The sequence below is a fragment of the Palaemon carinicauda genome, chromosome 14 (assembly GCF_036898095.1).
Source record: "Palaemon carinicauda isolate YSFRI2023 chromosome 14, ASM3689809v2, whole genome shotgun sequence".
Lineage (NCBI taxonomy): Eukaryota > Metazoa > Arthropoda > Malacostraca > Decapoda > Palaemonidae > Palaemon > Palaemon carinicauda.
Genome location: NC_090738.1, coordinates 111,715,543 through 111,740,821, shown reverse-complemented (window position 1 = coordinate 111,740,821; position 25,279 = coordinate 111,715,543). Strand labels below are relative to the sequence as shown.

The 25,279-nt window shown below is 48.3% G+C and overlaps 1 protein-coding gene across 1 annotated transcript in view; it reads left to right on the top strand.

Moving 5' to 3' along the window:
* Positions 1-25,279, top strand: part of LOC137653225 (probable U3 small nucleolar RNA-associated protein 11) — a 75,047-nt gene that overhangs the window by 5,469 nt on the left and 44,299 nt on the right. The gene's annotated exons all lie outside the window — the stretch shown is intronic.

The window sequence follows — 25,279 nt, the reverse complement described above, 5'->3', positions numbered from 1 at the left end:
TGTCAAAAACATCCAATTTGTTTTGAGGTTTTCTCAAAAAATGCAAATCTAGGTCTAGAATCTGGATCCAGATCATCCAAAAAGTCTAATGGGTCGTCCATGTGCTATGATCTACATGTGGTGAGAATTTCGTCAAAATCCGTCGAGTAGTTTTGACGTCATCTTTAAAATGGTAAAAATGGAAATCTGAATCTAGAATCCAGATCCAGATCATCTCCAAATTCAATGGGGTCATCCATGACCTAAGGTCTATCTGTGGTGAAAATTTTGTCATTCTGTCAAGTAGTTTCATGTAATCCTGTCCATAGACTCTCAGACAAATAAGTGAATAGAATTCGGATTCAGATCCTCTTCAAAATTTAATTGTTCCGTAACCGAAATACAAACCACGCTATTTACATAGGGGTTACCTTTTAGCGTAGCTGAAATGGCGAGCCATTAGTATTTAACAAGGGTGTATTACCCCCGCGCTAGTTAGCGGGGGGGGGGGGGGTGTAGGGGAGTGGTAGCTAGCTACCCCTCCTCCCCCTCACACACAGGTGAATACTCACTTTCACTTTTGGCTCGGACTGTGACAGACGTCTCTGTCTTGGTCCTCTCTTGGCAGCCATTGTTTGTTTTGTCTTTACTTAATCGCTTACTTTTCATTTGCTCAATATATATGTAAACATGTTTTCATGTTTGTATATATATTTGAGTATAGAAATAAGTAAGTTTCCTTTTCAGATTTGTGTGTGTAGTGTACGATATCTACGTGGAGGCCTCGGCAGTTAGGCCACCACGGCGTATTTTTATGGGTGGCGATCGAGTTTGACTTATGTCTTTCTCTCTCTCTCTCTTGAGGTCGTTCACCCTTTTACTACGTGTTACTACGCCCTTGTAGCTTCCTTTCCGTGGGGGGGGGGGGTTGCTGCGCCGTACGTTTGTCTCAATTAGTTATGAATCTAATTGTAGTTGTTTTTTGTTTTTCAGCTTGTAGAACGATTCCTTTCGGGGTTTTCGTTCTTTCTTTAGTGTTCATTCATTTTTAAATTACATAATTACATAGTTACATAATTATAATTGTTATAATTCTGTTTTGGTTACAGCTCTCCTTCCGCGAGTGTAAGTGGTTGTGAGGGTACGTGCCTGTTGTGTAATTCTTGTTCCTTTCCCTCGGGATTCCTCTTCGGAGCCTTCCCGGGGGAATGAATGTGTACTAATATTATTTGTTTTATTTTTTTTACAGTTACCGATCTAGTTCGTTTCTGTAATATGGCAACGGTGTGAGCTGTCTGGTTGAGTCCTGGGGATTCGGCTGTTGCTGCCTCCCCCCTTGTATTTTCGTCAGGGGCGTGTCTCCTTCTACTGGAAGTACTCCCGTGACGACGGACAGCTCTCCAGTTCATTTTAGAATCTCAGGAGGCTTGCCTCCTTGGGCGGGTAACTTTCCTTCCGAGGGAAGTTTTTCCTGTCCAGGCTTGAGTTTTTCACCTTTTGGGGGGTTCTTCTCTTGCCTTTTTTTCGTGCGACTATGCTCTTGGTGCTGAGCAGTCGCACCTGCAGTTTCGCTCAAGGGGCTGGGCAACTGCAGCAGCTCCTCTTCGGAGGATTGCTCCTTTTAGGTCACTGGCTGACCAGTCTCTTCCACGAAGTGTTTCTCTTTCGTTCGTGAGAGAGTACACTCATAGAGACTCCTCTTCGGAGGTTTCTTCTGTTGCTGTTGGCCTCCCTCGCCGTAAGGCCCACCGTCCGCCTCGTCGTAAGGGCCTCTCATCTCCCTATAAGGGTGCTTGAGGCGCCTTTTTGGATCTCCGTTTGCAGCCTACAACTCCTTTTTCTCGATCTTCCGCCTTGGTGCAGATGGACAGCAGTCTGATCTCGTCTTCCGACGGGCAACGGTCTTCCCGACGGACAGCGGTCTTCCGACGGACATCAATCTCCCGGCGGACAACGATCCCTTTGGGGCAAAGGGTTGCCCCCACGGGGGTTCTTCCTTTGCGTGTCAGGGTTTCCCTGCGCGCCCTTCTGCTGTGTTCTCTCCTGTTCCTGCTCAGTGTTAGCACACAGGCGCTCTTCTGCTCATCAGCGCTCTCCTGTTCGTCAGCGCTTTCAAGATGATCATCCCTGCGGTTCCTGTTGGTTCCTGTTACGCGCCCTGTGCGCCCACGTTCGCCCTCGCGATCTAGAACTTCGGTTCAGGTCGGGGTCAAGGACTCTTCTTCTTTGCGCAGGCTTCCACGCGTAGCCTTCTGCTCGCCAGCGATCATCAGCTCGCCAGCGATCATCAGCTCGCCAGCGATCACCTGTCTCTCGGCGATCTCCGGATCGCCCACGTGTGTTACAGCCGGCACGCCAACGTTTTCCAACACTTCTGAAGGAACATGGTTCGCCAGCTACTAGCTCACCTGTGCATGCTGATCGCCATCGCGCGATCCTCCTCACGACCGCTCGCCTGCGCGCCCGCGCGACCGCTCGCCCGCGCGACCACTCGCCCACGTGCCTGCACGTCTACGCTCATGCTCTCCAATGTTCGCCCACGCGCGAACCAACGGTTTTTCCATCGCGCGGACGGATGGTGTTCCGTTGCGCGAACCTACAGTGTTTCTTCGCACAAATGTCGGCTTATTTCTTGCAGTATTCATTGCACATCTATGGGTTATCGCTCGCCGACCACCAGCTCTCGCCCTTCCTACCACGCTCGCCCTCCTTCTGCGCTCCTTCGCTCACCTTCGTTTGCTTTACCGCGCATGGGCGCTTCCACGTTCGCCCACGCGAGAATCTTTGAATTTCCGTCGCGCGAGCTCCAGGGTGATTACGACCACGATTCCCAATGGGGTTTTCGCAGCATGACCAGCTTGGTGAGTTCTTCTGGAGCGTATTTCCAGAACACGGCCTCACCCCGTAAACGCAGAGCATGGCACTTGCAAGAATAGGAGAAACTTAAGGGAGATCTGAGCAACACTCCTCTTTCCTGAACCTGGGTTAGCCCTTCCCCGTCATTCCCTGGAAGGATTTTTGGCGGGGGGGCTTTCCGTTCGAGATTTCTCCATCGGACAAGGGGTGACTGCTTACCTCTTCCTCTGGGAGCTTACCAGGTTCTTTCCCTCCTCGGTTTCGGCCCGAGGTTTGGTTCAAGGAAGCTACAGGAAGATCAAGGGTACTTTCCTCCTCTCGAGCTCAGGCACCTTGGCCTTTCGTCGTTAAGTATCTAACTTGCGGACAAGCTCGATGTTGTACCATCTGGACGCGCTGACTGAGGGCTTCCTTCGGGTGTCTCATCTGTGGAGGTCGACGACCTCAGACACCCTTCCATCCTTGGGAAGAGTTTGTTTGTGCCCAAGGACAGAGACTTAGACAGCTGCTGTGCGGAGGAAATCGACTTCCGGTTTCACTCCTCCAAGGCGCTTTCTTCCAGACTCTGCAGGGCTCCAGCGCCCTTTTCTTTCAACCACGTCGGCCTAAGTTATCGGCTACGACAACTGGGACAAGGTGTCCAATTGCAGTTTCCTCCTGTCAGGAACAGATGGCACGGGAGACTCCCCAGGGGGGACATAGTCCTAAAAGGAGTTCACAAACTCTAGGATTGCAGGTTTTTTCGCTGGGAGGATGCTTAAGGTTACTCATCCGAATGACAGCTTCCCGATGCCCATTCCCGCACAATCTCTGTGATTAGCCAAGGATATCGCGCCTGCCGTCTCTGTCAGCGAATTCAGTGTCTCTGAACCTCTATGCCATAGCGTCAGCAGAGTTGCCCGGTTGGGCAGAATGATCCATACCTTAGGCGAAGGTCTTCCTTAGGATCATCGACGGCTTCCCCCCGGCCCCCTCAGTCGATCCTTTCTTGTAAGGAAGGATCTGAGAGGGGATGTCCGTAGTCAACCTCTCAGCCCTAATCAAGTTTGTCGAACAAACTTCGGCCAGCGTAGACCAGCAGAATCGATCAGACTGGTAACGAGGCGACAGGACTCCTTAAACCCTGGATCGGAAGGACGGGTACTTTCCTTTTCCATTCCATCCATCTTCCAGGGTGCTCGTCGAATTCAGCCTAGACTGCAAGTATTCCTGCTTATGATGCAGTGTGGCTATCCCGCCGTGGCATAGCAGGTTTGTTTCCCCAGAGAACTCTCCCTGCCTTCCTCTTGGCCGCTCAGGTGCAGGCTTCCGCCTCCTCTGCTGTTTGGAGGGCTGGTCAACTCCGGTAGGCTCGGGTTCGACCTTCTTCAGCGCCGGGACAAGCTTCCAGATGCTTACCATGAGTGTGGGCTCATGGTATTTTGCTTGGAGCCTTCTCTTCCTCTGCCTCAACATCTGGAGTATCTGGCCATGATATTGAGTCAACGGCCTTACCACGTTGGAAACCCCGCTTCTCGTCCGTCCAGCGAGGTTAAGCAACGTCGGTACTTGGATGGGTGACCACCTGGGGACGCCAGATTCTTTTACCACATCCTCCGAGCCTTCCTTTCGGTTGACTGTGGCAAGACTGAGGAGAGTCGCAGTACCTGTTCTCAGTCAAGCAGAGCTTTCAGCCCTACCTTGGAACGTTTCCTAGTTCTCCTTTCCTCATTGACCCGTCTATAGTCCGAACGGTCGACTCAGGATAAGTTCCATGTGGGGCGATCCAAGTTCCGGTGGCTTCAGGCAATGTTTAACCGGACTCCCTGGCCCTATGGGACCAGCGGAACTATTAGACCTGCAATGGGTGTTGACCTATGGAGCCTCTTGATGGTAGTGGATATTCTCGTCCTTTCCCCACATTCTTGATGCGGTTCTCGGACTCGTCAAAAGAAAGGGGGGGGGGGGGGCATGTTCCGGTCCAGGCCTATGGTCAAGACCTGAAGGATACCTCTCCATCATTCAGGCAGGCTTAGGGGCCTTAGTCTGGCCCCTCTTCAGATCCTACAGCTCCTGCCGAGTCGCCCCGTTGCGCGTCGACTTCATTCTAACCAGCAGGGGACGCATTTTCACACCTTCACATCTTGCAGTAGAGATACCGGGATGATTGAGATTCTCTCAATACCGCCATCGGCTCTCTCATTCCAGGCAGGGGAATGTTTCTCTCAGACTATCCGAGCAGAGCCTCGTAGAGAGAGTGTACCTGGGGGTCTTTGACCTTGGGTAACCAGCAAGTGCTGGTCTGGGGGACCTGATCGCGACAGCTTGGAACCTCAAGTTTCCGCTATTCTTCCCCCCCCCCAGTCTCAGACCCCGAGATTCTGGCAAGATGCATTCCGGTGATGGTGGGACAACTTCGACGCCTGCGTCTTCCCTCCTTTTTGTCTGTGGACAATGGGTCTCAACAAGACCAGGTTGTCTGTCAACCTTTCAATGGGAGAGCTCCACTGGGACTATGCGCAGAACGGTTTCTGGACCCTCTGCTTCCCCTGACGGAACTCCCGGGAGAGCTTCTCCCACGGCGCAGACTACTCAAGCAACCACACTGCGACATCTCTCCCGAACCGGGGCGTCGTTTCGGCTTCATGCCTGGAGACACTACGCTTCCTCCTCAAGAAGAGACAACCCGCTACAGTCGCGGTACGGAGGTCGCGTCATCTGCGATAGTCATCCACAGGGGTCTCCCAGGCAAAGTGAAGAGTCTAAGGTGGTTGGTGCCGTGGGAGATATACCTCTTCCCTTGAGGCCTCTTCTCCAGCAATAACGGTCTTATTGCCTTTCGGCGGGAGGAAACTCCTTTCCGCTCTCGGCAATGAAGCCTGTCGCTCAGCCTTTCCCTGACCTTCAGGCTTAAAGGAATAACTTTTTCCTGCCCACTGGATCTATCCTCGCTCATGCGAAGCTACGATCGTCCCTGCCCTAGTCGGAGGAAGACCTCCAACTTGGAGCATGGCTCGGACTTTTAGTCCTTTAAGAGATCTTCTCAAGACCCTTTACGACAGGCCTCGGATTGTATTCCGCTTTGGGTCTTCTGCTCACTCTGGCCACGGCCAGTGTGTAAGCAATCTTCTTGGTCTCTTACTACTCCCCCCTTTCTAAGGAGGAGGGGAAGGCAACATTCAGGCTCGCTCCTGAGTTGTTGGCTAGACTCAGAATCTGAGGGTCCCGGCCCTTCGGTCCGATTCATTCAAGATTTCGAGTCTCCATTCTGTATCTGATGTCCCAAGACCTTCTCTTTCTTGCCAGTAAAGGAATCGAGAGGTTAGCGCTGGGAACAGCTGCAGTTTGTCCTCAGTTGCAGCTGATTTGGGAGCACAAGGAGGACATGGGGGGAGAGTCACCAGTATACCTCTTCAGCCCGGACTCAAGGACATTCATCTCGACCTGTCTCCAGACCCTCCCCCATCACGTCGCCCTACAGCACGATGTTGGATACATCGCAACGTCCCTCGCCTTCGAGTAATACTACTCTGTGACGCAGGTGCTACAAGCTGGAGTCTGGAAGCGTCTAATGACCTTCGCAGCCCGCTTCCTGCAGAGCGTGACCCACAGGAGTCTCGATACGTTTTCTATCGCTCTGTGGTGGCTACACAACAGCTGGTCTAACCTCAGGCTTCTTTTTGGACAGGTAGCAGAAGGTTGAGGGCATTGTTATCAGGTTTTAGTCTGCATGAACGAAAGAAGTATGTCTGCCCCTTACTTCTTTCTTCATCATCCCCTCTACGGGGAAGCAGCATCCTGGTCTCTGCATAGCTGACCTCGAACCTCTGCAGGTAAACCATGCTTCCTTGTGTTCCGAGTATTGAGTCAATACTGTCGCGTCCCCCATACCCTGACGAGGTGGTATTGGGAACGTCCTAACCCAGAGTTCCTTCTGGAACTCCAGGTCAACTGCCTAGGACGGGTCACACATCTTCCTTCACACACAAGCTTACGTAGGCCACATGGTTCCTTGCGGAGCAAGGAACTTGTGAGGTGCAGGGACTCCTTTTCTCGAGTGCGACTCACTCGGATTCTGAGTCCCCGGGTAAAGCCAAAGCCAGTATGGCTGGGGACTTTCCACCCTTCCTAAGGGGTAAGTCACCCTTTGTAAATAGCGTGGTTTGTATTTCGGTTACGGAACAAATGACAAATTCGAAGATAATTTGTATTTTTCCTAACCATACAAACCTTAGCTATTTACACATATTTGCCCGCCAGCCCTGTCCCCCAAGACAAGTCCTACCTCTAAGTGAAAGTGAGTATTCACCTGTGTGTGAGGGGGAGGAGGGGTAGCTAGCTACCACTCCCCTACCCCCCGCTAACTAGCGCGGGGGTAATACACCCTCGTTAAATTCTAATGGGTCGCCATTTCAGCTACGCTAAAAGGTAACCCCTTTGTAAATAGCTAAGGTTTGTATGGTTAGGAAAAATACAAATTATCTTCGAATTTGTCATTTTTAGTTGTCTATGACCTTATATCGATCTGTGGTGAAAATTTTGTCAAAATCCGTCAAGCAGTTTTGATATCTCTAAAATGGTGAAAAATGCAAATACTCCTAGAATCTGGATCAGCTCAAAATTTACTGAAGTCGGTCCATGACCACCCACCCCATCTCTTCCTGACACTCCTGCATGATCGATCTCCCCCGGGTGATGATCAAGCAGAAGCATAGACTGGCTAACACCAGGTCAACCTCAGGGTTTGAGGGACAGGACTGCTTCTCTTGGAGAAGCAGTCTGCCCCTTCCCTCGGGCAGAGCCTTTTCTTTCCCCGACATATTGCATGGTTGACCATCGATGGGTATGTCCGCTCCCCCGTCGAAGGAGGCGTTGCTGGAACTCCTTCAACTTGATGTGAAGAGGTGGAACCCTCCTCACCGATGAGTGTGTTTCAGCGTGATCCCATAGTGTCTTCTACCTTGACAGATGAAGGGTGCTGCCCTTTGCCTTTGCCTGCAGCTGCAGTTATTGCTGAAGACTGCATTCCTCCCGATGCTGTGCTGACTCTTCCTTCAGGGGTGGAGCAAAGTCCGAGGTAGGTCTCTCCTGCTGGTAGACATCTCTCTCGTCTGCGAGCAAGGTGCCCCCAGAGACCTACCAGACATCGTGTCTCTCCGCTAACACCTTTCCCTTCAAAGCAGGTCTCCTCTGTGGAGGAACCTCGCCACCGCTGACCAGCTCCCAGAGAGCGTAGTCATCCTGGATGCTCCAGACGTTCTCTTCCTCCTTTGGTTGGGAGACGTCTCTTCAGTTCCTCCAAGGACCGACGATCTTCTCCTTCTCCTGCTAGACGTATACAGTACCTTTGGCGTCTCGTCATTCGCCAGCTGCTCATCGTTCTTCACCCTGTGACCGTCACTTGTCCCCTGGTGATCATCACTCTTCATCTAGAGATCGACACTTGTCACCTCCTTGACTATTACTCCTCATCTCGTCTCTCGCCAGTACAAGATCGTCATCTACAGTGTCGCCGTCAGCCAGTGTGTACTTGTCACTCACCTGCTTCTCTGGACTGTCCATTGACTCGTCGTTGGCCAGCCTTGTGGCATTCATCAGTCTCTTCATTCTCCTGTTGCTTGTCACTCGCCAGCTTCTCGTCATTCGCCAGTTCACAGGCGTTCACCCTCAAGTCGTTTGCCGACCTCTCGGCGTTCACCAGCTCCTCGTTCTCTCCAGCTCCTTGTTGTTTGCCAGCTCTTCGTTGCTCTCCAGCTCCTATTGTTTGCCATATCTTTGTTGTTTGCCAGCTCCTCGTCATTCATCAGTACATCGGCGTTTCCCAACTCGTCGTTCGCCAGCTCTTTGTTGTTCACATAGATCTTATGCTTCGCTTTGTCGCCTACCGGCCTGCAAGTGCTGATCGCCAGGACTGGATCCTCACTCGCCAAAGCATGATCGTCACTCTCCTTCTTCTAACTCTTACAAATCAACTTGTGATCGCTGCTCACCAGCTCAGGACAGTTGACCAACGCATGACCCGTCATCCTTCCCATGAGATTTCTCCTCTTCCGTGTCAGCGATCTCGCTCCGTCAAGAGGAGCCTCCTGTACGCAGATATAGTCCAAGCCTTCTTGCCCTAGGGAGATTCCTTCCCCTCCAGATCTAGGCCATTTTTTACCGTCTCAGTTCCCAGAGCCTCCCTACCTGAGAAGGAGTCCCTTTGTGCCCATGTGGACCATCCACTTCCAAAGGATCTCCAGCATGGTAAACGCCCAGTCCCGTTCCCTTCCAAAAGGGAACTTTCGAAGGTCCAGCAACCCTCCAAATCGAGAGCTCCTCACTCATCCAAGTCTGAGCTAGAAGCCATACCGGTGCCAATTGTACCAGGTAAGGAACCTAACCCTGCATCTTTTCAGGATCCTAAACCCAAACCTCCTGCTCTAAGCTGGTCAAGGCAATTCATCAGGCTCTTACGGGGGTAATTTCTCTTGCGCAGTTGGTAACCAGTATGCCGAGGATTCCTCTGGAGAGGTCAGCTCCCCCGTCTATAGCCTCTTCTCTGTCTGACCCCAGACGTAAGTCTGCAGTGCCAGCCCAACATAGGCCCCCTTCCCCTCGGATGATCGTCTCACCCCTCAAGAGGAAGCGTGGAGCATCCGAGTCTTGTGTGGAAGCCCAGCGGGACCTCTCACAGGTTCATGTGACACCGGTAATGACTACTGTACTAAGCAGAAGAGGAGGATGATACATCTGACACCTCCTCGGGGAGATACTCTGTATCCTCATCTAAGCCGAGGCTTTCGGTCTCCGAGAGAGATTTCGTTTGAGAAATCGTTCCTCCTCTTCCCCAATCGAGGTAGTTCCTCTGGAATTACGCCGTCTCCAAGAAGACTATCCAGTTGGCCGTAGTTATCTTGTCAAGAAAGGGACAGAGGAAAGAACACTCCAAACCTTCCTACAGGGAGTTTAAGGACTCAAAGACAATCTCGAAGACCTTGGCAAGGGCATCAAGGCTTATGCAAGAAAGGTCTAGTCAGTCCTCCCCATCACCAGCAAGGACGTCGGCAAGCGACATGCCTTCCGCTGCCGTACCTGACAACCTTGACTCACCCTGGGCTCCTATGGGTGAGAGCTCGTAGGTGAAAGACGATTACGATTACGAAGATGAATATCTCCCTAAGGCTGCAAGTCCCAACTCACAGAGGCAGAGTAAAGGAAGCAAGAACACGCCTTCTGGCAGGTCGTGGCCTGCATGAGGGCCATCAACGGGTAGTCCAGTCCAGTGATGGCCCCTCAGGAGAGCTAAGACACAGTCTTGGACCATGTCTAAGGCACTTGGAGACCTCCCAAGGCCAGTGCAGCTGTGCCCTGGTCTAAGGGGTCAGCGGGTGCCTGAAGGAAGGCATTTGCCCAGATTGCCGGCTCTTCCAGTTTCCTCCTTTTGGGCTCATCCTCTAAGCTGCTTCTGTTGCTATTTGTGCAGCAGAGAAAGTATTATGAGGTACCCAATAAGCCCCTCCAGCCTTGCCTCTTGACCACTCTATAGAGGCTCTGACCAGAGGAGTCACCTTTCAGAGACTCTGCGGACTCTCCGTCTATTTCTCTGCATCAGAGATCCTTAACCAGGAGAAGGTTGAGAAGTATGCCATGCAAGCTACTTCGGGGCTAGATCTCTGATCAGGATCTGTGGGACACCTCATTAGGACCAAGGACTGGTCCAAGGAGGCCACAAGGAAGATGATGGAAACCTTTCTATTATTGGGAACGAGAACCATTGAGTTCCTTTCTCACCAGGTAGTGAACCTGTAGGCAGATAAGATTCTTTTTAAATATTAAACTTAGCCGGTGAATATATAAATAGCTGACGTCTCCGACGGCCCGACAGATTCCAAAAACTCGCGAGCGATCGCCATGAAGGTTGCGGGTGTGCCCACCAGCGCCGACTATCGGCCAGATACCGCATATACTTCTCAACCAAACCAGTTCTTCTCTGTCGGTATCACCGACAACATTGGTTCCGCTCGCTCTAGACCTCGAGTTTTCTACCGAATTGGTGAAGTACTTGGTTTTGGTTTTATTGGCTTTCGCTGTGTTGGTTTGTTCCTTCAATAAAACTCTTGAAACCCTTTTTTGTTTTTTGTTGATGAACTTTGCTTTCCTTTGGATTTTCTCTGGATTTTCATAATGGCTGACCCTTCTCTTGTATATCGCAAATGTGCGAAAGATTGTAACAAACGTCTTCCGAAAGCTTCTATCGACCCTCATACTGTTTGTGCTAATTGCCGGGGTAAATCCTGCCAATTAGGAGATCGGTGTGAGGAGTGTGTGGTTTTATCGGAGTTCGAGTGGTTGGAGTATGAAAAATATACTCGGAAACTCGAAAGAGATAGGGTGAGGAGAAGCTCTTCTAGATCTTTAGATTTTTCCTCTTCCCATGCCCCTGAACCTAATCCTTCCACTGTAGTGGTAGTTTCTGAACCCCCTATTGGCACTCATGAACCTTCAATGCGTGATATGTTTTTAGCTATTCAAGCGTTGGGTGAGAAGGTCGAAACCTTAGCATTGGACAGGAACCAGCTTATGTCCGACGTTAAGCTTTTAAAGAGTCAAAGTGGTAAAGTGGAAAGTCAAAGTGGTAAAGTGGAAAGTGCGCCTAATGTGTTTAGTGTTGCGACCGAGGGTTCGTCTGTTCGTGCTTGTCGCTCCCCTAGTCCGAGACCTCTTTCAGGCTCCCCTGCACCAGGGAGAAGGAATGTTGTAGGACTTAAGGGAGCGAGAGGTGTAAACCGACGTACAGACGTTCCCTCAAAGGTATCAGACGTTTCTCATCAAGAACGTCCTTACCATAAGACGGGGAGACTAAGTTCTCCTCGTCTTCCGACGATTTGCCGCATAAGAAACCTTGGCGTAAGGTTTCAAGACCCTTAAAGCGCAAGTCAGTCCCTTCAGGACAGATCCAGCGTCCTGGCTGTAGCCATTGGGGCAGCTCTGACCGTATTCAGTCATCGGAGGGCTGTTCGCCTGTTAAGCGTAAACGTGACACTGAGTCCGAGGGTCTCGTTCGGTGTGATGATTTGCATGCACAGACGTTGCCGACGTCACGGCCCGTTTCGACTCCCGTTGACCCGAAGTGGAGTGTCTTACAGGACATGCAGTTGAAACTTTCATCTTTAATGGAGGTTTATGAGCATGAACAGGTTCGTAAAGATCCTTTGCTTGCGGTTCGCCAGTCCGACAAGCGTGACTCTGGTCTTCAACCGCCTAAGCGAGATTTGTCTCGTCTTATGACGTTAGCGCTAATGTTATCGGTGCTGTTAAACGCGACTCTGATCGTGTTCCTCGTCATTCACGTCAGTTACGTTACGTGGAACCTCCTTTTCCGCAGACTCAAGGTGACGTTCAACAACTATCACCGCAGTCTCGACGTGACGTTCGTCGGCCGACTCCGTTGCCCCGACGTGACGTTGAACGTCAGTCGCCACGGTCGGGTGTTGTTTTTCAAACTCAAGTCCTGCAGTCAGTGCAGTCCCGACGTGATGTCGAACGTCAGTCGACACAGTCTGTTGTTGTTTGTCAACCTCAAGACTTTCAGTCTTTGCAGTCTCGACGTGACGTCGTTACCTCAGCTGTTGCTGCGGCTCCGTCGCATATTGATATAGCCTGTCAAGCGTTGCCTCCTCGGCATGCCTCTCCGTGTCGCGAGACTTTGCCGTTGTCGGATGAAGTTCCTTCGGATGAGGAAGTCGTTGATCCCCTTCCTGCTGATGTTCCTCTTTCGGATGGAGAGGAGCCTTGGGTTGCTCAGCCCTCCCTTGACTTTAAGAAGATCATGCTTATCTTTAAGGACCTGTTTCCTGATCATTTTGTGTCTGCTGCTCCTCGTTCGCCTCCATCTGAGTTCACACTGGGCCTAGCTTCTTCGACTCCGTCGTTCACGAAGTTAGTGCTCTCTCGCTCTTCTAAGAGAGCTTTGCGTTTGTTGGGCGACTGGTTAATGTCCAGGAGGAATTTGGGGAAGTCCGCTTTTGCTTTTCCCCCTTTCAAATTGGCTTCTCGTGCGAGTGTCTGGTATGACACGGGAGAAGTTCTCGGCTTGGGGGTGCCTGCCTCTGCCCAGGGAGACTTCTCAAGCCTCGTAGACTCTCCTCGTCGTCTGGCCATGAGACGCTCGAAAGTTTGCTGGTCCTCTTTGGATCTAGATCATCTCCTCAAAGGAGTTTACCGTGCCTTTGAGGTTTTCTATTTTTTGGATTGGTCTCTGGGAGCCTTGAGTAGGAAGGTCTCGTCAGCAGACCGAGATGTCTCTGTTCAGATTATGTCGTGCATGGACAAGGCAATTAGGGATGGCTCTAATGAACTTGCTGCTACTTTCACAGCAGGGGTTCTTAAGAAGAGAGAGACTCTGTGTTCTTTTCTGTCTGCAGGTGTCACTCCTTGTCAAAGGTCAGAACTTCTCTTTGCGCCATTGTCTTCTGCCTTGTTCCCGCAGCAGCTTATTAGAGATATTGCAGCGTCTCTTGTACAGAAGGACACTCATGATTTAATGGCCACGTCTGCTCGTAAGGCTGTACCTTCGTCTTCTCATGTCAACAGACCTAAATTTGACACTCCAGCGACAAGGTTTATCCCGCCTTTTCGTGGCAGTGCTCCCGGTAAGGGAGGCTCTCGTGCCAATAGTAAGCGGGGCAAGAAGAGAGGATCTAAATCCTCCCGTGGCAGAGTCTGACTGCCCATGTCCTCAGACAGCAGTAGGTGCCAGATTGACCAACTTCTGGCAGGCCTGGGAGAAGAGGGGTGCAGACGGGAGTCTGTTTTATTGCTGAAGGAGGGTTACAAAATTCCTTTTGTACAGAGACCTCCTCTAGTAAAAGATCTGATAGACCTCTCTCCCAGGTATTGAGAGGAGACAAAGAGACAGGCGTTACATCTTCAGGTTTTTACAACCGTCTCTTCCTGGTTCCGAAGAACACAGGAGGTTGGAGGCCAGTGCTGGATGTCAGTGCTCTCAACGTGTTTGTTGTAAAAACAAAGTTTACGATGGAGACCACCAAATCCGTTTTGGCAGCAGTCAGAGAGGGCGACTGGATGGTCTCTCTCGACTTGCAGGATGCGTACTTCCACATTCCGATACATCCAGACTCTCAACATTATCTGAGGTTTGTGTACAGGAATGTGGTGTATCAATTCCGAGCACTGTGCTTCGGCCTCAGCCCTGCTCCTCTTGTTTTTACGAGGCTCATGAGAAATGTAGCGAAGTTCCTACATTTATCGGGGATCAGAGCCTCCCTGTATTTGGACGACTGGTTACTCAGAGCGTCGTCCCGTCATCGCTGTCTGCAGGACCTACAGTGGACTTTGGATCTTGCGAAAGAGTTGGGCCTCTTGGTGAACATGGAGAAGTCACAGCTGACTCCCTCCCAAACGATTCTCTATTTGGGGATGGAGATACAGAGTCTAGTTTTTCGGGCTTTTCCGTCTGCCAACAGGATCGAGCAGGCTTTGCTCAAAGTCCGTTTCGTGCTAGAGTAAAACCGTTGCTCTGTGAGAGACTGGATGAGCCTCCTAGGGACGCTTTCGTCTCTGGAACAGTTTATCTCTCTAGGCAGACTTCACCTACGCCCTCTCCAGTTCCACCTAGACTCCCATTGGAACAAGGAGAAAACTTTAGAGACGGTCTCGATTCCAATCTCCGATCCAGTCAAGACTTGCCTAGCTTGGTGGTACAGCAATATAAGACTTCGGGAAGGTCTTTCTCTGGCAGTCAAGAACCCAAACCATGTGTTATTTTCAACGCATCGGATTTGGGTTGGGGGGCGACTCTGGACAGTCTGGAATGCTCGGGTCTTTGGGCCGCAGACCAGAGGAGCCTTCACATAAACTGCAAGGAGCTGTTAGCAGTCCATTTAGCACTGAGGAGTTTCGAGAGTCTGATTCGAAACAAGGTGGTAGAAGTGAATGCAGACAATACCACGGCCTTGGCTTACATCTCGAAGCAAGGAGGCACTCACTCCCACGCTCTTTTCGTCATCGCAAGGGACCTCCTCATTTGGTCAAAAGATCGAAACATCTCGCTTTTGACGAGGTTCGTCCAAGGGAAGTTGAATGTCTTGGCGGACTGTCTCAGTTGAAGAGGTCAGGTGATTCCTACGGAGTGGACGCTCCACAAGGATGTGTGCAAGAGTCTTTGGATGACTTGGGGTCAACCCACCATCGATCTCTTTGCGACCTCGTTGACAAAAAGGCTCCCGACTTATTGCTCTCCGGTCCCAGATCCAGAGGCAGCCCACATAGATGCCTTTCTGCTGGACTGGTCTCACCTGGACGTTTATGCCTTTCCACCCTTCAAGATCCTCAACAAGGTGTTGCAGAAGTTCGCCTCTCACGAAGGGACCAGGTTGACGTTGGTTGCTCCCCTCTGGCCCGCGAGAGATTGGTTCACAGAGGTACTTCTATGGCTGGTAGACGTTCCAAGGAGTCTGCCTTTGCAGATGGATATCTTACGACAGCCTCACGTAAAGAGACTTCATCAAAGCCTCCCCGCGCTTCGTCTGACTGCCTTCAGACTATCGAAAGACTCCCTAGAGCTCGAGGATTTTCAAAGGAGGCAGCTAGAGCGATCGCGAGGGCTAGAAGGTCCTCTACCATCAAGATCTACCAGTCGAAGTGGGAGGTATTTAGAGATTGGTGCAAGTCCTCCTCTATTTCCTCTTCCAGTACCTCTGTAGCGCAGATTGCAGATTTTCTGCTATATCTGAGAAACGGTCGCTCCCTCTCTGCATCCACCATTAAAGGCTACAGAAGCATGTTAGCTTCTGTTTTCAGGCATAGAGGTTTGGATCTTTCGAATAACAAAGATCTCCAAGACCTCCTTAAGTCTTTCGAGACCTCTAAGGAGCGTCATATTTCAACTCCTGCTTGGAACTTGGACGTGGTCCTACAGTTCCTAATGTCAGACAGGTTTGAACCTTTAAATTTAGCCTCCCTTAAGGATCTTACCCTCAAGACACTTTTTTTTGGTGAGTTTGGCTTCGGCTAAAAGGGTCAGTGAGATCCATGCTTTTAGCAAGAACATCGGCTTCTCAACAAATAAAGCAGTATGTTCTCTTCAACTTGGTTTTTTGGCCAAGAATGAACTGCCGTCTCGTCCTTGGCCTAAATCTTTTGAAATACCTAGTCTTTCTGAGATCGTAGGTAATGAAGTTGAAAGAGTGCTGTGCCCCGTTAGAGCTCTTAAGTTTTACTTATCTAGAACTAAACCGCTACTAGGTTGTTCAGAGGCTTTATGGTGCTCCGTTAAAAAGCCCTCTTTGCTCATGTCTAAGAATGCGTTATCTTACTTTATTAGACTTTTAATTCGGGAGGCACATTCTCGTTTAAGTGAGAAGGATCGTAGTTTGCTTAAGGTCAAGGCTCACGAAGTTAGAGCGATAGCGACTTCGGTGGCATTTAAGCAAAATAGATCCCTTAAAAGTATTATGGACGCGACCTTTTGGAGGAGCAAGTCGGTGTTCGCTTCATTTTACTTGAAAGACGTCCAGACTCTTTATGAGGACTGCTACACACTGGGTCCATTCGTAGCAGCGAGTGCAGTAGTGGGTGAGGGTTCTACCACTACATTCCCTTAATCCCAATATCCTTTTAATCTACTCTTGAAATTTTTAATCTTGTTTTGGGTTGTACGGAAGACTAAGAAGTCTTTCGCAATCTTTTTGATTTGGCGGGTGGTCAAAATGTTGTTTCTTGAGAGCGCCCAGATTAAGGGTATTGATGAGGTCCTGTTATAGGGGTGTTCACCCTGGATATAGCAGCTCCTGGGAGTCTTTCAGCATCCTGAGAGGATGGCTGGGCTTCGTGAGGATAGCGGACTAATGAGGCAGAGTAATCATCAGAGTCAGCTTCCTTACCAGGTACCTATACTTAAGTTTGTTTTTTTGAATATTTGTCAAAAACTCTTGAGCATATACGCCTTTATTGTTTTAATACTGGTCTCTACCCACCACCATGGGTGTGAATCAGCTATTTATATATTCACCGGCTAAGTTTAATATTTTAAAATGATATTTTCATTATAAAATAAATTTTTGAATATACTTACCCGGTGAATATATAATATTAAAGGCCCTCCCTTCCTCCCCGATAGAGACCCTACGGACTGAGAAGAACTGGTTTGGTTGAGAAGTATATGCGGTATCTGGCCGATAGTCGGCGCTGGTGGGCACACCCGCAACCTTCATGGCGATCGCTCGCGAGTTTTTGGAATCTGTCGGGCCGTCGGAGACGTCAGCTATTTATATATTCACCGGATAAGTATATTCAAAAATTTATCTTATAATGAAAATATCATTTTTGGTTCCACCAACAGGTCCCTCACGCAGAGGTGACGAGACTTAGGAACTCGACTCTTGATGGTTCCTCTCTGTTCAGGTCGGAAGACATTGAGCACAGGTGGCGGAGAGATGGAGGCAGTCCAATCAGGATTCCCTTCTTTTAGAGGGTGTCGAAGAAGCCCTTTCCAGTCAAGGAGCGGAATGGCTCTAAGTCCTCCTGTGGAGGCAAACAGCAGAGGGGGAGCAGCCGAGTCTCCAACCAACCATTCGATCTCCTTCTATTGACTCTGGATCCAGTCCCATCAAGCTCCTATGCGAAGGGATCCGCGAAGATGCTGGCCCTTCGGACTGAAGTCCAGACCATGTTGAAGAAGAGCACTCCTCAGGAGGTCCTCGACGGGTCTCCAGGCTTCTTCAGTCGACTCTTTCTTGTGAAAAGGCATCTGGAGGCTGGAGACTAGTCATTGACCTCTCAGTGCTGAACAAGTTTGTCAGACAAACTCCATTCAGCATGGAGACGGCAGACACGGTTAGACAAGTTATAAGACCATGTTCAAACTGGATCTCAAGGGTGCATACTTCCAGATCCCAGGACTTCATGTGCACACTAGATCTCAAGGACGCATACAGTACTTCCAGATCCCAGTCCATCCGTCTTCAAGGAAGTATCAAAGGATCATACTCAACAACAAGCAATGCGAGGTCAAAGGCTGTGCTTCAATCTTTGCACATCATCTCAGGTCTTCACAAGAGAGTTTGCCCTAGTGTTATCCTGGGCTTACATGATCGGCATCCGTCTCCTGAGATACCTGGACGACTGGCTGATTCTAGCAGACTGGGTGGCAACCTTTCTTCAACTCCGAGACAGACTTCTAGTGTTTTTGTAAGATCTGGGGATCGTGGTAAACCTTGAGAAGTCATCCCTGCTTCCCTCTCAAAGATTGGTATACCGTACGTAGGTATGATCATCGACACCAACCAACAGAAAATCTTTCTATCAGATGACAGGGTACAGAGGCTGAAGAAGGTAGCAAGACCCTTCCTCATACGAGAAGAGCTACCAGCCCAGCAATGGTTGTGTCTCATAGGTCATCTATCATCCCTGGCCTATCTAGTGCCTAGCTGCCGCCTCAGGATTCGATCTCTCCAGTGGCAGCTGAAGTCCAGGTGGAATCAAATCAACAACTCTCTATACATCCTAGTCCCCATAGGACTAGAGGAGCAGATGGGCCTCAGTTTGTGGGTGGTAGACGAGAACCTTCGTAGGTGGGTCGGCCTTCTCGTTCTCCCCCGGAGCTGATGCTCTATTCAGATATATCAAAAGATACACCACACGTCCTCAGGGCTTTGGTCCGAGTCCTAGCACTGAGAGTTCCAGGCAGGTCAGTCCATGGTGTTGATGACCGACAACACCACAATAGTGGCTTACATAAACAAACAAGGTGGTACTTTTTTGCGGCTCTATACTGTCTAGCAGTAGAGATACTGAGATGGACAGAAGACAACTTGGTGTCCCTATCGGCCCGCTTCATTCCTGGCAAGAGGATTGTGCTCACGGACAGTCTAAGCAGAGCGACTCAGATAGTGGGATTCAAGTGGTCTTTGAATCACTTAGTAGCTAAAAAAGTCCTGAATTTGTGGGGTTCCCCGACTGTGGACATGTTCGCAATGTCCCTGAACTTCAGGCTCCTGCTTTATTGCTCCCCAGGCTCTGCAAGATGCATTCCAACAACGGTGGGACAACATTGACATCTATGCTTTTCCCCCGTTCTGTCTGATAAGAAGAGTACTCAACAAGACCAGAGTATCCGACAATCTCTGTATGACTGTCATAGCTCCTCTATGGCATCGCACAGAGTGGTTCCCGGAGCTTCCGAGAGAACTCCCTCCATGGCACGATCTACTGTACTCAAACATCTTCCATAAAGCCAAAGTTTCGGTACGACTTCACGCATGGAGACTATCCAGCACCACCTCACTTAGAGAGGATTTTCGCAAAAGTTTCGAAAACGATGGCTGGACACCTTCGGTGATCTTCGGCTTCAGTCTAGCAGGCTAAGTGGATTGTCTTCTTTGGTTGGTGTTGTGGAAGGGGTACATCCCCCCTCGATGACACTATTTAAACAATAGTGGAGTTCCTTGTGCATGTTCGGTAGGAAATGCTCGTCTCGGTTTCAGCAGTAAAAGGCTACCGCTCAGCTTTGAGCCTGGCCCTCAAGCTGAAAGGTGTCGATATTTCTTCCTCCTTGGAACTTTCTCTCATACAAAGCTACGAGCTTACCTGCCTCCAGTCGGAAGTTATACCTCCTCTATTGAATGTGGTTTGTGTCCTTCAGTCTCTGAAGGGTGCTCCCCACCAACCATTACGCTAGGCAACAGATCATCGCCACCTTACTTTGAAGACTTTGTTCAGCCAAAAGAGTTAGTGAACTGCATGGTCTGTCCTATGACATCGCCCATTCAAGGGAATGGGATTAAGTAATTACTTCCGCCAATGAAATTGGAAGGAGGTTATGTTTTACCCATTGTTTGTGTTTGTTAGTAAACACCGTCCTGGTTACAATTTTAATTGTAGAGTAATGAAACTTGCAGGGATTAACTGTTAAGTAAAAAGCTGGAAATGATTAAAATTTTGGAATGTCCAGGTCAAAGGTCAAGGTCACTGTCAATCAAAATGTCCAATTCATGTAATCAGTCATAAGTTTGGACATCGTTGTCACAGAATTCAAACTTGGTTCATATTTGAGTGTATGAAAATCCACACCAATTAATACATGTTAAGGTCAAGGTTGATTACATGGTCAAGGTCAAGCAAAAAGTCAAATTCTGGCCATCAACCTTACAACCAAAATTTGAATTGTAAGGAAATGAAACTTGCATGGATTTTAAACTGTTATGTAAAGGTCACAAACAAGCAAAACATCCATATCAAGTAATCAGCCATAAGTTTTAACATCCTTGTCACAGACTTCAGACTTACTTCATATTTGAGTGTATGAAATTCCACGCCAATTAATGTTAAGATCAAAGTCAAGGTCAAGCAAAAGGTTGAGAAATAAGCTGCCACAGCGGAGGTCTGCACTCTACTGAGTGCCCATCTAGTTCTTGAGTTCATCCCTGAGTTTATAGCTAAGACTCAAAATCCGGGAGTAGCGGATCCTAGATTTGGGCCCTTCTGGATTGAGATTATTTGTGCTGTAATCGATGATCCAGTTCAACAGTTACAATGCCCAGTAAGGAGTTTGTGGTGTTACCTTAAAAGAACATTAGCAGCTTCCCCCAAGTGTCAGCGCTCTTCGTCAGCACAGGGAAGGTCAAGAGGAGTGTCACGAAGAACATTATCTCTGCTTGGATTTGCAGGTCAATGACCTTGCACTAAACCCTGACCCTCCTCCAACACAAAAAACCAGAGTTCATGGGGCATGTGGACATCCTTAGCATTCAAAATCTATTCTGCGGGGCAGTTATTGCAAGCAGGTGTGTGGAAACGTTAGACAACCTTCACCGTCCACTACCTGCAAGATGTGACCCACAGGAACATAGGGATGTTCTCCATTGGTCCCGTGATGGCTGCACAACAAGTGGTTTGAATACCTCAGGCTCCTTGATGGAGAAGTAGCAGATGATTGAGGGCAAAGGTTACCCGGGATTATCATTATTATTATTATTATTATTATTATTATTATTATTATTATTATTACTTGCTTAGCTACAACCCTAGTTGGAAAAGCAGGATACAGTGGAACCTCTACACACGAACGTATCTACATCCGAATTTTCCAACACCCGAAGTAAAATTCGATTTTTCGACTCTACGCCCGAATTTTATTTCGACACGCGAAGTAAGCAATTTTCGTCGTACCGGTTGTATCCGAATTTTTCGACACGCGAAGTACAATTCGAACACGTTCCTACTCTACACCCGAAGTAAACAATACCAGTACACGTAGATGGTACTCATACCGCCGGATGTATTTTTTATTTCCGCCGATAGAAGGCAGCATTTTTACTTCGGAGGGACCCTCAATTAGCGTGGCTTGGGACATTCCTCTGTTCTCGTCGGCTTCGTGTGGTTGTGCCCTGTGCGTTCTGCTATTAACTGTGTTTTAATCGTAATTTTTTACGTTCATCCTTTTACGGTATTTTACGTAAATCATGGGTCCTAAAAGGCTTAGTTTCGCAAGTGGTAGTGGTAGTGGTGAGAAAAGGAATAAGGAAATGCTTTCTTTAGAAGTAAAGCAAGGAATTATTGAAAAGCATGAGCGTGGCGTCCGCGTGAGTGAACTTGCAAAAGAACATCACGATGAACTTACTACAGAGGAGCTCAAGGAACTCCATGCTATGTCTGAGCACATGAGTGATGACAAGGAAGGGATCGAGGAGGTAGAACATGTGTTAAGTTCGGCGCAAATAAAAGAGGTGTTAGGAAAATATCAAGACGTGGTCTACTTCATCGACAAATACCATCCAAAAAAATTGCAGGTTTGTCGTGTAGTTGCGCAGTTCGATGATGTTTCCCTAACTTATTTTCGAAACATTCTGAAAAGCTGTACCAAGCAACTTTCTATCGATAACTTCTTTAAAAAAAACTACGAAGCGAACTCGTGATGAAGAGGAAGGAAGTGGTTCAAAGAAAACGGCAAAGAGTGAAGCGAAAGAAAGTGAAACAAAGAAAACGGCAAAGATTGAAGAGAAAAAAATTCAATCAATTTTAAGTGTAGAGTGAAAGTGATTAAAATTAATCATCAAAAAGAAAAAAAGAAAATGTAAAAAAAATATAAAATATAAAAATAAAAAAAATAAATAAGTTAAGTTAGGTTAAAGTTCACTTAGTGTAAGTTAGAATAAGTTACGGTAGTGTACGTTTATCGTAGTCACCCTCTCTACCTCCTCGCCGCCCGTCCGTCTCCTCTCTGCATAACAAGACCGACACCTGCGCTGGACTTTCTAAGGTAAAGTGACGCTAAAAACCCGTTTCTTATTTATCATTTCTTTATAATTATTCTTTTTTACACGTCTATTATCTAATTTAGTGTGCATTATTGTCATGTGTAATTATGTGTAGTAATTTATTAAGGAGTTATCATAGGTTTTTGGGCTCAACCACGGATTAATCCTATTTCAATGTATTCTTATGGGAAAATTCGTTTCTACAACCGAACATTTTCTACACCCGAAGTCGGTTGTGGAACGGATTAAATTCGTATGTAGAGGTATCACTGTACTATAAGCCCAGGGGCTCCAACAGGGAAAATAGCCCAGTGAGGAAAGGAAAAAGTGAAAAATAAAATATTTTAAGAAAAGTATCATCATTAAAATAAATATCTCCTATATAAACTACATAAACTTTAACAAAACAAGAGGAAGAGAAATTAGATAGAATAGTATGCCCGAGTGTACCCTCAAGCAAGAGGGTAAAAAAGACTGGTTCTTTCTTTCATCTTCCCTTCTCTTGGGGAGTCAGCACCCAGAAGTGTGAATGTCTGCATCAACTGGCTACGTGACATTGACCTTGGGTTTTCTCCGTAGGTGCTCTGCACATAGCTGGTAGAAACCCTTACACCTCACTAAACACTGTGCTACACAGGGCCAGCGACCTATGCAAGCTATATGCTTGGGATACTAGCAATGTGGCTGGTCTAAGTAAGAGTTGTTCGAGTTGTAGGAATCTTTCAAGGGTACCATAGACATTACCTAATTCCCCTCGCGAGGGGTATGGGGACGCAACTAGTATTATTTCTATTGTAGGTTACACAAAGAAAAAGGTTATACCTACAGATGGGTGAAGCCAGCTTTGCAGAGGACCCAGAGGACACTAGTGAGGGCAGTCCCCTCTTACTACTTCTACAAATGGGAATATGGCTGTCGAGCTACTGGGCAAGGTGGCAGTATCACGAGGTTGTGGATTGGTTGGTAGACATTCTTCAGGGTGGGTACTGTCTCCTGTTCACTGTCTCTCCTCCTCCCCACAATTGGACTCCGACGATATTGTCATATTACCCCTGTTCGGAAAAGTACCTTACCCTTTAAGCAGAAGTGAGGAAGATGCTGGACAAAAGTGTACTGTAGGTTGTACGGGATATATCTTCAAGCTTTTACAGTTGTCGGTTCCTTGTGCAAAAGTCCACTGGGGGCTGGAGACTGGTCAATGACCTTGACCTTGAACATGTTCGTGTTACAGACCCTGTTTAAAACAGAGACGGTGAGCACTGTACGAGCCATAATAAAGAGGAACGACTATGCTTTTTTTGGATCTGAGGAACGCATATTTCTGGAATCCAGTACATTGGTCTTTCAGGAAGTTCCTCCATTTTATCATTTAAGGGGGTAAGAGTTTTTCAATTGAAAGTCCTTTGCTTTAGAATGTCAATACCCAAGTGTTCACTCGCTTGTTTGGACTCATCTCGTGTTATGCTCCAATGTAATACCTTTACTAAGATACTTGGACGATTGGGTGATCCTTTCCTCCTCTTTTAGACAGCTCCTTCAACATATAGCAAGCTTATCTCCTTTTGCTGTGATCTGGAGATTGTGATAAAGCTAGGAAAACCCAGTCTCACAGTTAAAGAGAGGATAGAGTGCCTTGGGATGCTGGTGGATACAAGAGGAGTGAGAGTTTTCCCATCAGACGACCGTATCAGCAGACTCAGTAGAGTACAACCTTTAATGTTCCAGTAACAACTATTGGCTTAACAGTGGCAGTAGCTACTAGGACACCTCTCATCCCAGAAGAAGCTCGTGCCACACAAACGTCTACATCAGTGGTCCCTTCAGTGATGTCTTTAGAGACATAAGGCAGCAGCCAGCAATTCCTTCACTGTCTTGTCGTGATAGAACAAGCAGTATGAGATGACCTGCTCTGGTGGGTAAAGAATAAGAAACTCATCTGGGGGACTACTTTGGGGTGTCCTCCTCCAGAAATGCTGTTCTTGAGTGTATCAAAGGAAGGGGCGAGGTGCACACCTAACAAATTAGATTGTTGCAGGATGCTGGTCGAAAAAAGAGAAGAGCTTGCACATCAACCTTCTGGAGTTGTAGGCAGCACTCTTGGCACTGCAAGCATTCCAACAGCATCAAATGGGCCACTTGTTAGCATTAATGAGTGACAACACTTCTGTACAGGCATACATTAACAACTAGGAGGTAAGGTACTGTTTCACAACACCTCTTCATGTTGGCAAAACAGGTTCATATTTGGGTATTAGCAATGCAGTGGAGCTGTCGACAAGAATCATTCCAGTCAAGAGAAATGTAATCGCTGAAGATCTCATTGTCTATGGGAAAGTAGTAGGAGCAGATTGGTCCCTTCATCGTCAAGTGGTGAAGAGCCTTTTGACTTTGTGGGATTCCCCAGCTACAGACATGTGACCAGGCTCAACAAAAAGCTGCCAGTTTTATGCAAATCTGTCTCAGGCTAGTCAACAGTACTAAATGCATTTCAACAATGGAACAACCTCGACGTAGAGTATATGTTTTTCTGCCGTTCTGTCAAATTTGAAGGTTAGTCACCAGGGCACTGACTACTCTAAACCTCAGAACATAAGCTTGGTGACTCCCAAATGTGCACAAGCAGAATGGTACCCAGACCTTATGATGCTCTTAACTGAGGTACCAAGAAAGTGAACTAAATGGCCCCACCTGCTTTGCAAGCCCCATCTACAGAGGCACCACAACTTTGTGACATCCCTAGGCTATCCAGCATCTCCTCTGAGCCAAAGGCTTTTCACAAGCCAGTGCACAAGAGATGTTTGGATACCTCCACAAATCCTCGTCGGCATTCTACCAGGCAAAGTGGCCATATTCTGCTGTACGTGTCGTAGAAGGGGTTACTTATCTGGTTGGAGCCTCTATACAACTGATAGCTGACTGTCTCGCCTACCTTTGCCAAGAGGAGCTCCTTTGAGCTTTAATGGTGAAAGGCTATTGGCCAACCTTTAGCCAAGTCTTTAGACTGAAGGGCTTAGTCCTTTCCTCTTTGTGGGAATTGTTAATGCTCACGAGGAGCTTTGAGCAATCCTGCCCTTTAAGAGAACTCAAACACCCTCCCCTTCGTGTAGAAATGCTGTGAATGATCCTAGGTTTGACACCTTTTCCATCTCACTCAAGGAGGCAACCAGGCAACCGATGAGGGTGCTAAGACACTGTTTGAAGCGAAC